Genomic DNA, 17,763 nt, shown 5'->3' with positions numbered 1-17,763 from the left:
TATCATGTGTACATATATGGACATAATAGTTCCTTTCAGTCAGTTCAATACCTTTGGGTAGCAAAGGCATACGTTCATATACTTTTACATGATTACGCTTACATGAGTACGTATACATAGATACGTTTACATAAGTGCGCTTACATATACGATAGTAGGACAGACATCACTAGGTGCTATAGCATGGAACGAGTTCAGGATCTAACTATACCAATGAATCGCAACGCATTGTGATAGTTATATTTGGTATACATGACCACAGTAATGTGGATGTTCACGGCGTGCAAATATGCAGGGGTCGTGTAAAGGTCCCAAAATACCTTTGACAGAGGAGCGTCTTGCCTGGGATCTAGCCATCACATTATGCCTTATCCCTCAAATAAGGCAATAGGAGTACATAAGTAGTCACTTATTACAAATACTACAGTACTTATAAGAATTACCCTAGACTTAAGGTAATTAGTACGGTTGTAGTTTGACACTACACCATAGTACTATTTCATTTTTCCCATTACATTCACTTCGTGAACATTCACACGGCGCACGGTAATGTAGAAACTATATTTTTGGTTAATGATAGTCAGATGTGGGAAAATACACACTCTTACAAGAGACACACACAGACACTAGATGCCTTGGTAGAAGGATACGATTAGTAGGAAACGTATGGCTTCCTAGGATCATTCAAAACATTTCATACTTACAGTTCATATACATTTTCAATACTTACAGTTCATATACATACAAATACTTACATACAAATGGATGATGTTGTTGCTTGTTTCCTCAGGTCAACCATAGACAGGTACCGATGCAAGGTTCATAGAAGAGGGTGCTCGTGCAAGACGCATCTTTCATTTTGATTTTTGCTTTAGTGTTTATCATAATTTAACAGAACACACTTGTTTTAAAATTATATTATTAATGAAATGGATGATGTTGTTGCTTGTTTACTACTTTTCATTGTTGTGATACTGTACATGACGTCCTCCGCCCCAGAACATTTCCGCCGTTCATGGTTTTGGGGTGTGACAGATTGGTATCAGAGCATTCCTTATAGTGAATTAAGTATATCAACCCATAAAAGATAGACTAACTATAAATACATTGGGATTAAAAATACTCTGATCAAGAGTTTATACTTTAAATAATAAAATATTTAAGTAAGTATACGTGCCTGCATTCATACTATAATCAGTGTCGCTAAGACAGTACAAAAGAATTACGATTGTTGGGCAACACAGGTGGACTTAGAGACATATGGTCAAGACTGGAAAGATATAGGCTAATCATCTATATTATCCGAGGGTTGACTAGCATGTGCCTAAGTGTAGTTGTGTGGTTGCAACAAGTCTAAAATCTTACCAACAATACCACAATGAGTACAGTAGAACATAACATTAAATTTAAAATACCGTAGGGGTATTTGGTGTTACTATCAGTACTTTATACTTGAGAACTAAAAAGGGATCTTTATTACTAAGTTGATAGTTGCTAAGTGGATACACTAAGGCTATATGTAACTAGGATGTTATAGACTTAGAATCTGTGAAAATTTTGCTTTACCCCTATTTTGTGTGAATTTGGAGTTAAGATCACTTATTCGAAGGCCTATCCTGTTTTGATTACATATAAATGGTATGCACTTCACAAATAGTGATGTAACTAATGAAGATTTTCTAAATAATTATCTAGATAGTTCGTCTAATGATTATTTTCTTACCCCAATTCTCGCATAGATAACATGGCTGGACTCCATCCCCACGGCAACCAGTACCTTCCAAACGAGGTCATTGCTGGTTGGTTTGGAGAAGAACCAGAGAATGATCATCCTATCGCTTTGAATGATCACCATGATGAAGACATTTCAGACGATGCTAACTCCGAACCCGAGGTTGTTGCCGATGCGAGAATGCATACCCTCCGCACCATTCGTCTAGAAGATGCTCGCGAGAGATCTGAGAGAAACCATGAGACCCTACTGCAAGCACTGGCTGAATCACGAGCCGAAGTCATAGAGCTCCAAGTACTCCAGAGGGTGTACGAAAGACACCTACTTGATGTGGAACGTCAACTGGCTGAACTGAGAGTTCACCAGAGGGATGACCGTCGCCAGTAGTAGATGCTTTACTTTATTTTCCTTGTTAAAAGGAATCGTTTTTCTGTCTATGCCCGATGTGGCATTTTCTATGAAACTATCTTGTACTGTAAGTACTTTTGGTTAGGTCTTTATACTATCAAGGACTATCTTCTCTGGTTATGATGTAAGGCCTTTTTACAAGGTCATTTTCCTGAACTTGTACGTCATGAATATCAAAGATATTGACAGTCGGCTAACTCCTGTGTCGTTCTTTATTCAAGTACTCTTATCATACTTTCATTAGAGTTTATCTGAAAGATGCTTTAGTCAAGTCATTGGACTATAGCAAGTTAGCTCCGGAGACATTTCCAAGTCTCTTTCAGTGGTTGGAGCATGTTATTCACCAACCAACGATACCTCGGCTTGAACGACAAACGTCTTGAGACCAGTGTTCGAACGTACTCCCACTCATTACTAGGACTGCATCATAGGGATGTAGGTCAACCCTTCATAAACACACTTCCACTCATTACTAGGACTGCATCGTAGGGATGTAGGTCAACCCTTCATAAACACACTTCCACTCAGTACTAGGACTGCATCATAGGGATGTAGGTCAAACCTTCGCGAACATACTTCCATTCCGTGCTAGGAATGCATCATAGGGATGTAGGTCAAACTTTCGAGAATATACTCTTACTCTTTTCTTGAGCAATCGAAATACATCTAGGTTCAACCAGAATCGCTCACAAAATCCTTATCTTTCAACAGAATCATGTCGTCATCAAGAAATAATCAGCTTCATACACACATCTCTTTCTTCGAGATCGCTTTTCCAGTGAAGCCATCATATCAGAACACCGAAGTACTCATGCATGGAGTACATCATATTTCTTTCCTTTCCGAAGAAATCCCCGAAGTACCACTCGTGCAGTACGTCAAGTTCAATCCAAGGATTCATACGGTTGATCTATCACTAAGGAATGTATACATAAGGGTAATATATAATCAAGGTTCTACAGGTTTAGAATTGATGATTCCACTTTAACTTCTTTTTCCCTGATGGGATGTGAGCTTAAAGAAGAATCAGTTATTCGACTACCTTTTCAATCTTAATTATATATGACTCGTATACGCGAGATTGTGATTGTGAAACCAGGTATGAATCCTAAATATGAACTTCAGGACGGAGAACTGCCCCAGACTATGAGTATCGCATCGTCATGTGAACGAACTTAGAACCCAGTACGACTGCTGTAAACAGATCTCCCTACAGTCTAAACACCTTCGGAGATACAAGAACAACCCGAACAACTTAGCGATCTACACAGAAATAGAATAGGAAGACTAGGCTTCTCACCCTGGAGAACTCCGGTCTTATTCTTCCAGAGATCGACGAATTGCATCGTATGTACCTCGGCTATCGAGGACTCCGTCAAGATTTCCCTTAGAAATCGTTATCTCTGCCTCACATAGATAAACTGGTTGAGCAAACGCAAGGAAAGAATTACTTTCAGAAATGGATCTGAAATCTGAATATCACCAGTTCGAGTGTTAGAGAAGGATGTCCGGAAGACTACCTTCCGAACTCGATGCGGACACTTCGAGTCCGTAGTGATACTCCTCGGATAGGACCAATACGCCCATAGTATTCATGAGCTAAATGAGTAGGGTACGTCTTTCTTACTTGGATCAGTTCGTCATTTCTCCATATAATGACTTACTTATCTACCCTCGTAGTAAGAAGGAATCCATGGAAACATTACTCTCGGAGGAACTTTCACGAAGTTCTCTAAGCACGAGTTTTGAAATTGAAGAGTCAAATTTCTATGACACACTATTAGTGATGTGGGAAATTTTGAGTACTCTTACAATTTGTCAAAACCGTTGAGAATTTGTCGACACTAGAGATGCCGACAGAAATTCACCAAATTCTAGGTCTTACAGACCTACTGTCATAGTTCATCCAGAACTCCTCGCAAATCATAGAAAACCGTACGACTTTGACCCAACAAGGGGTGGCCCTTGACTGGGAAGTTAAACAAGAAAAGGAACCCTTGGAGATTCCAAGTGAGAGACCAAGTTCTGTAGGAAAACTCACTTTAGGAATGGCTTAATACGCTTCGTAAAGCGTGGAAAGCTAAATCCAATATAGTTAGGACCTCCGAGATTCTTACCAGAATCGGTCTTGTACCTCACAAACTAGGCCTACTCCGCGAACTCAGTAATGCACATTATACCCTTCGCGTCTCGATTATGAAACCGTACCTTTTCGTTAGGAATCTCATAAGCCCACTCGACGAGATCGAGATTAACGAGATCCTCGCATGCGTATTAGAACCATAGTGACCCTCGACCGAGTGGTCAAGCGGACGAAGCAGCGCCGCCTCCCTATAGTGAAGGTTCGTTGGGATACCAACCGAGGACCTGATTTCACCTAGGAGCGCGAGAACCAATCGATTAGGAAGTTTCCACCTCATGACTCGATCATTCATACCTACTTCCCTAACTAAATTCTAATTTCGGGACGAAATTCCCTTTAACAGGGGGATGATGTGACAACCCTAATTTTCCATTCTGTACAAACCATATCGAGTCAGTAGAAGATTAAATCAGTTAAAGAGAATTTCTAGACTTTTGGGTAATAGTCTGAGTATTTCAGGATTTACACTTAAGGAGATATCAGGAGAATGGATGCACTAGGGTTTTGTGCAACACTTTTATTCCAAAACTCTATGATATTAGAGTTCATTTCAGGAATAAAATATTTTCTGCCAAAAATCCCAGGACTATATATAGAATTCTGAACCATATTTATTCATTAGTTACATTTCCAACTAGAGAAAAGCTGAATTCTCTCTCAAGGATCTTCGGACTTTCATTCCGGAAAGTGATTACTTCTATCTAGTGTTGTTTTAAAGATTCTTATATGCTTAATACACTAGAAATCATAGGAAAACACTAAGATCTGAGAGTTTACCGCCCAAGAACACCTTGGGGAGTAAACTCTAATAAAAGGGCCAAAGTGTTCCCAATGCCCCTCAAAGCCTTGGAACTCAACCTAGAGCTACCATGACATGTTTAGACCACAAATTCATTTAGAAACAAAGACTACAAGTGAGTTCACGGCCAAGGATGTTCTTGGGCCGTGAACTCCATTTTAAGGTGCCAAAACACCCTAAAAGCCTTCCTTAAGCCAAGAGACTAGTTTAGACATGTACCATAATGTGTTTAGGACTAGCAAACACCATTAGAACACCAAGAGTAAGGTGTTCACGGCCCAAGAAGTTCCAGGGCCGTGAACTCCAAACAATAGTGCCAAATGGTGCTATAAACTCTTCTAAAGCCTTGTACACTAGCATAGTTTAGTTCCTAGTTGATTTAGGGACTTGGAAACCCCAAAAATACCCATCTAAGGGAGATTACGGCCGTAATCTCCATGGGATTTGGTCCTAGGGCCGTAAACTCCTAAAAGGAGTTATTTAATGCCCTAAACTCTTCCATAGACCAAGCCATTAAGTAGAAATGCTTCTAAGGGTCTTGTAGAGCATCAAACACAAATTGGTCACATAAGTATGAGCTTATGGCCGTAAAATCATGAGTTTACGACCGTAAACTCATTTAGTAAGGTCATTAGGGCCTTGAACTTCATGGTGGAGTTTTCCTTGAGCCCTACACACAATAGCTTCCCCTATAAACACTTAGATGCAATCCTAGAGGCTAATAACACTTGATAAAGGTGTTTGGCATGTCCTAGGGTGTCTTGACTTTTTTATTAGTTGTTTATAGACTAATTTGTTACATATATGTGAAATTATATCTTAACTAGGATCATAGAGGGTGTTCAAGACTTCACTTGACACCTAGCAGTCCTACCTTTTCAGTTCATCCGTATCACCCACAGCAGGTGAGTTCATACCCCTTAATCAATGTTTTAACTGTTTTTAAATTTTTTATGGGGGAGATACAATTAGAATCATGCTAGTTATTATATCAATCACATGTGATTAATAAGCAGCATTTAAATGATTTGCTACTCATTAGCCGTTTTACCAAACAGTTTCTTCACATGATTTTCATAAACGTTTTATATGTTTTAAACTCCTTATTAAACTGTTCATTTTACTCTGTATGTTTCATTTCAAACTCATTTACAATTGTGTTTCAAACAAATGTTTCTTTATACTTAAACTGTTTTATCAAACCCATGCTTTCAACCCCTTTTATAGATTGACATCAAGTCGATCTTTTCTTAGATAATAATTACGTTTAAAGGTTTTACAAAACTTATTTTATGCTTTTATATTATCAATTGCATGCCTATATATGTATAATTATATAAGAAATGTTGAAAGGAATTAGGAAGGCTATCCACCCTATTTCCTTTTCGCGCTTGAGATGTGGTCTGGTGGGATATCGGGTACCCGTCCGAAGGTCGTTTAAATATTAGTTATATATCATGTGTACATATATAGTCATACAGGATCTTCCAGTTCATTCAATACCCTTGGGTAGCAAGGGTATACATCCATGTTCATACATACCAGTTACATTACTAGTAAGCTACCATATGGGTAGTTTAGGAAGATATTAGAACCATTACTAGAACGCGATATCATACAATGAGTCAGTTCATTCATGAGTCAATACTTGCTAGATAGAGAGAGGATACACATTACACGTAGCACACGCAGAACATTAAAGTACATTACTATACAATTACATGAGTACGTTTACATGATTACTTTTACATGAGTATGTTTACATGATTACATTTACACGAGTACATTTACATTGATACGTTTACATAGAGATCTTGTTATAAGCATGCCCATATATGTATAGTTATATAAGTAATGTTTAAATGACTTAGGAAGACTATCCACCCTATTTCCTTTTCGCGCTTGAGATGTGGTCTGGTGGGATATCAGGTATCCGTCCGAAGGTCATTTAAACATTAGTTATATATCATGTGTACATATATGGACATAATAGTTCCTTTCAGTCAGTTCAGTACCTTTGGGTAGCAAAGGCATATGTTCATATACTTTTACATGATTACGCTTACATGAGTACGTATACATAGATACGTTTACATGAGTGCGCTTACATATACGATAGTAGGACAGACATCACTAGGTGCTATAGCATGGAACGAGTTTAGGATCTAACTATACCAATGAATCGCAACGCATTGTGATAGTTATATTGGGTATACATGACCATAGTAATGTGGATGTTCACGGCGTGCAAATATGCAGGGGTCGTGTAAAGGTCCCAAAATCCCTTTGACAGAGGAGTGTCTTGCCTGGGATCTAGCCATCACATTATGCCTTATCCCTCAAATAAGGCAATAGGAGTACATAAGTAGTCACTTATTACAAATACTACAATACTTATAAGAATTACCCTAGACTTAAGGTAATTAGTACGGTTGTAGTTTGACACTACACCATAGTACTATTTCATTTTTCCCATTACATTCACTTCGTGAACATTCACACGACGCACGGTAATGTAGAAACTATATTTTTGGTTAATGATAGTTAGATGTGGGAAAATAGACACTCTTACAAGAGACACACACATACACTAGATGCCTTGGTAGAAGGATACAATTAGTAGGAAACATAGGGCTTCCTAGGATCATTCAAAACATTTCATACTTACAGTTCATATACATTGTCAATACTTACAGTTCATATACATAAAAATACTTACATACAAATTAAGACACTAAAATGCTTATGATCTCACCAGCTTTAAAGTTGATACTCTCTTTCAAAATAACTTGTATCCTCAGGTCAACCATAGACAGGTACCGATGCAAGGTTCATAGAAGATGGTGCTCATGCAAGACACATCTTTCATTTTGATTTATGCTTTAGTGTTTATCATAATTTAGCAGAACACACTTGTATTAAAATTATATTATTAATGCAATGGATGATGTTGTTGCTTGTTTACTCCTTTTCATTGTTGTGATACTATATCTGATGTCCTCCGCCCCAGAACGTTTCCGCCGTTCATGGTTTTGGGGTGTGACAATAAGCATCGAAAATAAAATGTTAGATAAAACCGATATCTATGAAGAAAGTTGTAGTGGTCGTGACAAGGATTTCGGACATATAAAGAATGCCGAAATCCGAGTTATAACGAAGAAGTTATGATTTGTCGAGGTTTTACGGCTAAACCGGCATGACACCGCGCAACATAAAAAGTGAATTTTTGGTAAACTACTTTTTAGACTTAGAGATCTACATGAAATTTGTAGTATACGTTAAACCGAGAGCGTGCATAAAAAGAACGCCTAAATCTGACTTCGTATGAGGAAGTTATCATTTTTCTAAGATTTGGCATAACAGTGTACAACCCGAAACCCGAATTTTAAATCGATCGATTTTTAGCTGACACAAAGTAAATGAGAATTGAAGATCTCATTAATAAGATTTCAATGATAAAAAGACAGACAAAAACAGAGTCTATATGTAGAAGTTATGAATTTTACATGGTCATTAAACAATGTAACCTTCTCATACTGTTAAATTTAAAATCGGTCGAGAATTAGTTGATGCAGTCAAAAGGAGAGTTGTAGATCTTTTCAATACCTACGCGTTGATATAAAGAACGTTGAAAACGGAGCTTTTATGCAAAGGTTTTGGGGTTTAGAAGTCAGTAGGGTGCTGCTGCGAAGAGGGTGACGTGGTTGAATCTGGGTCACTACTTTCTCCCCAAGCCTTGCCACCAGATGGTGACAAGTGGCACCAACTCGACGAATTTGAGGCCAAAACTCAACGAGTTGAGATGTGTATCATCCTATAAATACCTTGCAAGATCACCTTCATTTCTCACACCAAAACCCATTTCCCTCTCACTCTAATTTCTCTCTAAACCTCCCAAAACCCCTCTAAAGCCCTAGTAACCTCAAGTTGCTAGAGGAAAGCCCCGGAGCGCCCGAAGGCTCCGAGAAAAATAGTTTTTCGGATAAGAAGCTCTACTCTAGCGGAGCCCGTTTTTTAAGAAAAACCCATTGTAAGAGAGATACGCCTACCCTACTTTAAATATAACTTATATTTAAATAAAATATCGTTATTATGAACCTATAAATAATGTTTACCAGTAATTCAAAGTCATTATACTGATTGAAATACTTACGGGAGAGGTGTCTAGAATGCTCACGTTGGGTTTGGTTGTTGGATTTTAGAAAAGCTATATGCCTAAATGGTCTTGCCTCCCAACTGTCATGCCTGGCTGATCCTTACTTGATAGATCATGAAGTAGACTCTGAGTTAATGATGAAACAAGACTAATAATTAGTTGCGATGAATATTATACTAAAATCTAGTGGTAATGATACTAGGTTTCGTCGAAGGAAAATAAATTAAGCGAAGCGCTGTCTGAGTTTGGAATCACTACCTTAACACGTGAGTGCATAGTTACTTTCATCTTACACATAGATATGAAGTATTTAATATAAATTACGTGTTATGTGTGCATATTATTTGTGTTCTTGATATATATATGTTGGATGAACGATTTATACATGTTTTAAATGATTTAAACTATATACGTATTTTATATCTACAAAAATGTTGGGAAAAACATGGGTAGATGAAATAGTTGATGTGTGATAAAATGATAAGAGGCCTCGATGTTGACGACGATCCAGTAATCTAGCGGAGTATAGATGTGACCACAGACTATTCTAGACAGTCTAGTGGAACGCTAGCAGACTCACAACTTGTAGGTGTTTGTGAACGATGTGTTCACCGGTGTACTCCATCCCCCCATGGTTGCCTTACAGTCAATTATTGTTGAGGAACCCCCTTTGCAGTAGTTTCTATCTCGATGAAAATCCTTAGGATAGGTCCTTTATGATAGATGTTTTAGCGACGTAAAGTGAGGATAACGGGACCAGGTTATCGGGTTGTTTGGTTTGATGAAATTAATAAACTTATTTATTGTTGGCTAAAAACCCTATGTGCTCACCAGACTCTCAAGCCTGACCCACTTAGTTTCTAGTATTACAGGTAGTGCCACAAGGGCATAGTTGGATGGCTTGATGAGGGATTACAGATTATATGATAGTAGATATAGACCTGAACTATCTCAATCACCTCCTCCCGGATGATCTCCCTGACACGATCCTCTGTTAACGCTGTCCTATCCTGGCTGTCAGCTCTTGATCCTGATCTAGATCCGGCCTCAAATCGTCTCGTAACCACCATACTGAAAATATACCAGAAAGATATTATATAATCCGTATAAAAAACAGGGAACCAATTCCCAACGAAGCCCTAAGGGTTGTGACTTCCTTGCTACACGTATGGGTCATGTGATCACGGGCCCAAAGCACCTTCCACAACTAACCATATTTTTCTTAAGGATCATCAAAGCGCCGTAACAATACTTGCAAACATAACCATACACTCAATCCTCACTCTCTAGAGGAAAGGCTAAATATCTCCTGACTGGTCGGTTGACCCCACATGACTCATCCTACCACCAACTGCCACACGACCCTCAATTGGTGCCAGATAGTTATTGCATGAACACTATCACATACCCCATGACTTAAACAACCCTAGGCTAAAAGATTCGATCCCACAACAGTTGGACTTAGACAAGAGTTCCACAGCAGGACCAAATCCTCTAACCTAGAACCATTTAACCCATGAAGTATATGTCCTAACGCATCCATCCAATAACTAATTCACACATAAAAGAATCACACAACAATCAATGAGGTACTCTATGCAATCTAAGGCATCAAAGATCAGGCAATTCTATCATGCAATTCCTGAAGATCCCTAGCCTATCACTACCATGCTGTTCTAACATATCACAATATCAAATAACAATATGAAATTTTGGGGTCTACTAACTGGCTCCGGCTAATCGTACACTATGTATCCTCCTTTAGTATTTTGAAAACCATTTGAAAATCTTTTCCTTAGTTTGAGACTGGATTCACACGAGTGTTCCTCCAATTCGCTCAAACCAAGGCTCTGATACCAATTTGTAAAATCCATAAAATTCATAAAAATTTAAAACTTTTTTAAGCATCCAAAAACCATTACTTATTACAAAATGTTTTCAAAGTAGTTTCATATCAAAGTATCCCAGAAATCAAAATCATAAAATGTAAGGAGGTGCACGATCAAACCTTCGCCTTCCCGGGATCATCCGAAGTACCAGAAACAAAATCCAAAATTGTAAGCCCGAAGCTTAGTGAGTTCCCCCAAAATACCCGCACAAAAAATAACACACATATACTAATAGCATACTATAGGCCCAATCAACTATCGGGTTGGAATGCCAACATACTATGGGTCCAATCATCCTCGAGATTGTATACCCTTGGCCCACAACCATTGGGTTAGAATGCCCCTATACTATGAGTCCAATCATCCTCTGCATGGAATACCCTCAGCCCACAACCATCGGGTTGGAATTGCCCGGTCTGTTGGCTCTCGCACAAAGCAGAAAAGCCTCAACCGTCAATCAATCATGTGCACATATATCAGATAATCACATAACAGTCTACAGACAGTCAAACTGATCTATAGATCACTAAGCATAACCGATCTAACCAATCATAACAACATAGAAACATCCTATTTACCAGGATACCGATCTAACAGATCACACTAATCATTAAGCATGATAACAATCCAAAGGGTCGGCCTTGGTGCGTTCGATTGACCCTTGAGTATAGTGAGGAAAACTCACATCACAAGTAATGCTGAACCGATAAATCGAATCCCAACTCACAGCTCCAAACTCAACTGCTTGTAACCAACATATGACTAATTCCATTAACATCCCAAATTACCAAAATACCCTCAGAAGTCAAACTTGGTCAACCATGGTCAAAGTCAAAGTCAGTAGTCAAGGTCATCAGTCCATGTTGACCCAACTCGTCGAGCGCATCCACTGACTCGTCGAGTTCCTTCATATCTCAGAAGACGTGAAAAGCTCCAAACAACTCGCCGAGTTACTAGAGCAACTCGTCGAGTTCTTCAGTGTCCAGAATGCGGGCAAACCCTATCCAACTCGTCGATTTGGCTAAGCAACTCATCGAGTTTTCCTTTCTTAACGTGTTCAGCCCTTTCTTGTCGACTCCAAGGCTCCAAACTACAGATCTAGCCTCTTAGGACTAAGATACTACATAAAGTTTCTAACTTTACGTGCAAGCAAGGAATTAAAGGGGTTGAAACACCAAAACTATGCTTAATAAGAGGTTTAGGGCATGGAGGAGGGCCAAGACTAGATAAAGTGGGCAACTTTATGTCCTTGGAGGCCTAGAGGTGTCCAGATCTGAAACCACATCATCTTGACAAGCTCAAATTCTAGAATGACTCCATTATGCCCCAAAAATGACCATATACTTTCATAAGAGGAAATCTAAACAATAAAAGGTCAAGGTAATAACTTTATACCTCAAGATGGTTGCCAAAATCGTGTAGATGTCGGATCTACTTCTTCTCCCTTTGCTCCAACCTCTTCAAGCTCCAAGTTCCTTTGCAACCACACCAAAATCACTCTCCAAAGCTCTCATACACACTCAAGAAGGCATAAGGCTCAAACTAGGGTTTCTATGGACAATAAGGTGGTAAGGAGGCTGGTAAGGGGACTAAAGGTCCTTTAAATAGGGTGCAAACCCTACAAATTAGGTTTTTCATGCACAACCTCAACTCTTCGAGTTGGGGTCCTCCAACTCGTCGAGTAGGTTCCATAAACCACGCGGCCTCAATAGTTTCTACACGGCGAGTTGGTGCCTCCAACTCATCAAGTAGGTCTTGTGTGTTGTACAAAAATCCTTAAAATTTCATACCTGGGTGTCGGGATATTACATTTAGGGATTTGTTGGGCCATCTTAATTCTAGTGTTTTGGGCTGGAAATATTTTTGGGCATTGGATTAAGGCCATGGAAAGGATTTGGGCCCAATTTGGAAAATTGGTCCATGTTTGGGCCTAGTATGATTATTTGGTATTTAGGCCTTTCGGATTGTAGGTTTGGACCTTAGTCATGGACCAAACTAGGTAAGGGTGTGGTGCATGCAATTAGCCGAGCTCAAGTAAGTTTTCCCAAAATACTCATACATGTTATCTTATATGGTTTGATCTGTGAATCGCTTGCTAGTTTGGGCTAATAATCTGCTCAGTTTCTTTAGCATGATAGAATGGTGGGAGAGATGCCTTTGTATGCCTATTGTATGAGCTTGTAGACTTGCATGCTAGTACTAATCAGTCAGTGATTGGATAGCCTAAATGGGCGATGCTTAGTTCTGGTTACTTGATGCTCGAATACTGCTTGTTTTGTGCTTTTAATTGTTAATAATAATGATTTAGTTATTTTTAATATAAAATATTTTTTCCTATCCCGCGCAACGTGCGTGTATTCGCCTTATACAATATATTTGTAACATTTTTTTTTTTGTAAAATTAGGGTAATTTTTTTTGGAAAGGGAACTTCTGTAACAAGGGTTACAGGCTAGTTTTCATGTGCCGACTAATCCCCACTGCAAACATGAGGCAAAACCTTATGCACTGGAGTCACTACAGACGAACCTTTATGACTTCAAGGGTTGAGTAATGTTAGGATTTGAACATGAGTCAATAGATTATCCACCATATCTTCCACGTGACTTTCCAAGACACCACAACCCAAGTGTTTAGGTTAAACAAATATTATAAACACACTAAATTAAAATCTTGATGTCAAATCGTTGAAACAATTTGTAAGTATAGTTTTAGGAGTGAGCACACGTAAGTATATTGTCACCAAAGGTGAATTGTTCATCATGATCAGACCTAAGCAAAAGTTCACATGATCCAAATTAGACGATTTAACCAGGAACATGGTCACCTAAGTAAAAGGAAAGGATGAGACTAAATATGCTTATTTTGGACACTAGCTTTGTCAAAGAATGCCATAAATATCCAAGAATTGTAGAATTACGTGGGGATGAGCTTTGTCAATCGTGTCAATAACATGGTTGAAGAGTTTCTTTGATGAACTTCGTCAATGGTAGGTTGTAGAAGTAGTTAAAAGACAGTTTCTTGAATCATGATCTTTTCCATTCTTTTCTTAACCAAATGATCTTTTCCATTCTTTTCTTAACCAAATTTTGATTGTCCGTCCATATGGTCTTTTTCGGTTTTTGTCAAAGCAGCCTTGTCCAGTCTTGGGCAAAACTTGTCTGGTCTCAACCAGCTTTGGACAGTGTTTTTTTGGGTCTTGGTCGGCATAGTTGTAAATCTTAGGAAAGGCCCACTGGCTTCACTGTGTTCTGTGGTTAATTACTTGTAGTTTACTAATTATTGTATCTATTGGATCGAATAGTTGGATGTAAATCAATGGGCCATTAGTTTCTATTTTCTCTCGTAGTAAAGGCCCTGTGCTAACTATTATTGGTTTTCCACTCTCCAATACAACGGCGACCTTCTAGGCTACTATTTAGAAGAATTATTTCTAAAGCTTTTATAAGTAGGACAAAAAATGGTTGGAAACCATTACTAGTGATGTAAACAATCTTTTAAAAAGTTTGTCTGATGATCGCTTAAAAACTCAAAACTGAATTACATTTTACCGAAGTTTATAAACAACGAATATAAACTATGGATAATAAGTAAAAGTAAGAAACCTTAACATATTCTCGCAAAATAAATGATGAGTTGTATCATGTTGTCTAATTTTTTGTTGATTAAATTTGAAGAGATACAAATCTATATATCTTTAAAGAGGAAAACACTAAAAAAACTATACTCCCACACAGAAAACAAAACCGACATGTTATGGCTATATAGCGTATAATCGAAAATCTTTAGGACAATTACAACGATAAAATGTCTTCGCTAAATCTAGATTCAAAAACAGACGATTTTCAAAATGGTAAAATTAATTATTTTTAAATATTAATTCATTATTAACAAAAAGGACTATATATATACGTCAGTGATGCTCCTATAAAATATGTGGTCAAATAATTTGATGGTTATATTTCTCCCAATCACCATACAGTGACACCGTGTTTTGTGTGTGAAAGTGATAAATGTCAAAATGCTATATAAAATTTTTTAGTCACAACGATCGTAGCTTTTGCTAATATCCGGGTAAGGGTTACTTAACCTTTGGATGGAAAGTTGAAACTGATAACTACTCATATTAACTTATCATGTGCACTAAAAGCCACATATGAAGTGTACTTGAATTTATATTGCAGAAACAAATATTGGCTGAGTACTAATTTTGTTCAACCTCTATCAAATACTTACTATTCTATAATAACTTCTCTTTGTTTTTTAAAATGGTAACCTAATAAGTTTTTGTTGGAAATTATTTCATTGAATAATAAAAAAAAGCTCAACATATTATGTTATGATCAAACACTGAATCACACTTTTTGTTATGATTCAATGTTAAAAAATTTAAAAATTGTAAATATACTTAATGATTTGTGTCTATGCAGAGAAAAAGCATTAAATATCATTTATTTTTTCTAAGAGACTTAAACCATGACATTCACCACTAGACCAAATATCCTTTGATAATTTAGGAGCATATAGTTTTTTTTTTATTAAAAATAAAAGTTTAATTTGTGAAAAAATAAGCTTTGTTTAACATAAAAACAAACTGACCACTAGTTATTGACATATGCCTTATGGGTAGTTAATTAAAAAATCAAAATAAAGTATATGACAACCATACTCATATCGAAATTTATTATAAAAAACCAGATCTCGCGGTTCTCAATTTTTCATTTTCTTCGGTCAAATGGTATTATTGTCTTTGAGAGTCTAATATCACTGCAACGAAAGATGTTCTTTTTGCGATAGAAAATTCATATCGTGGATTTTTTTTTCATAAGTTTTGCTCATCTTCTTGCACTTTTTGCTTTTTCTCTCACGTTTTTTTAGGCATACCATTTGATATTACCTTGATGCTTAATGTATGAACTGCACAAAAAAAAAAAAAGAAAATAACAAAAACGAAAAATTACTTAGTGAACTTTATTGTTGGAAAAAGTTAATTTTAAACATCCTAAACATTAACCTTATTTATACTAATAAAATAGAATCATCATCTAATACTAAAACTAGGAAAAACAACCTTCTAGAATCAAAGTTATTCTAATATAATAAAATTTTCCTTATTAACTAACCGATTAATCCAACAATCAAACCCTTAATCTGTTTGTCCATGCCTATCACTTACAACTGTGTTTCTCTGCCATTAACTACCGATGAACACCACCACACTCACAACATTTGTTCACCGTCTTTCCGAACCATCCCGACTTTTCCCGGACACCCCACCTCCATCTCGGTCATGTCCAAAGTCCTCCATACCTTTTGATTGTTCACAACACACATAACATGTACCATGACATTCCGTTGGATATGTTCATTACCATATAGACTTTTCCCGGATTCACGATCTCTTCCCGGCCAGATCCAAAGCCATCCGATTTGAACTTCCACCCGCATAATGTCCACACCGTGTTGTTTCTCCAATATCTTACTTTGTTTCGATCACTTTTGCTCAAAGATGCATCTCCACCGACTAAGAAAACAAAGTCATATGCTCCACCGTTTTTTTTCAATCTGTCAAACGAACTGGATCCAAAGCCACATGCTTTGACGGATCCTTCCTGCCCGCTTTTCATGCACCTATGCCGATCTCCCCTTATCACGAACAAATCGATCTTTTTTTCCTCGCTAATCATTCTTGTCTGATTAATGTAAACACAACCCTTTGATTTTTAAGCTTTTTGGTTTCAGCTGATCAACGTCTTATTCTCTTTTTTGACAACCCCGACCTAATCAAACTTGTTCCGAGAGCACATTTCCACCGAACAACAAGACAAGATCACAACCACCTTTACCGTCTTCCATTACCCGCAAAACGAACCGAATCGAAGTCACCCGCTTTGACATCCTCCCATCCGTTTATTACGCACCTCCGGTTAGTCTCTATTTTCCTTAGAACAAGCCCAATCAAGAGAAATCATAGCTGCTTGCGATCAAAAACTGAATCACACCCCCTTAAACCTAACTTGGTTTATGATGCATCTGCCTCGCAACAAAAGGCTACAATTTTCTTGAAACCGACTCCCAAACCAGCCGCCCTACACCTTCACGAGCCCTAGGCTCTGATACTAAGTGTAGGTATACCACCTGATATTACCTTGGTGCCTAAGGTATGAACTGGACAAAGAAGAAGAAAAGATCAAGAACAAGAAATTACTTGGTGAACTTTATTGCTGAAAAAAATTAATTTAAACATCCTAAACATTAACCTTATTTATACTAATAAAACAAGCTTTGAAATTCAAATATATAATTCAAAACTATTTGTAATCTTGAGTATGTCATCATCTTTTTCGGCTCCAAATGCATCTATAACATTCGGAAAGACTATCGTCGAGTGTAAAAGTAATAAATGTTTGTTTATTCATCATATAAAATATGTAGTGTTTATTCATCATATAAAATATGTAGTGTAAATTTAAATCTCTAAGATGTATTAATTTTTACAAACTAGACATATATTTGCAAATATATTTTATGATAGGAACATACATTGTTGCTCAATGAATTTCATGTGGAGGATATCAACGATCTAAAGATTGTGCCCGGTATTTTCCTTCCATCTTTTAACCATCACATCATATGCT

This window comes from Lactuca sativa, chromosome 9 (assembly GCF_002870075.4).
Source record: "Lactuca sativa cultivar Salinas chromosome 9, Lsat_Salinas_v11, whole genome shotgun sequence".
NCBI lineage: Eukaryota > Viridiplantae > Streptophyta > Magnoliopsida > Asterales > Asteraceae > Lactuca > Lactuca sativa.
This window is presented reverse-complemented; position numbering follows the sequence as displayed.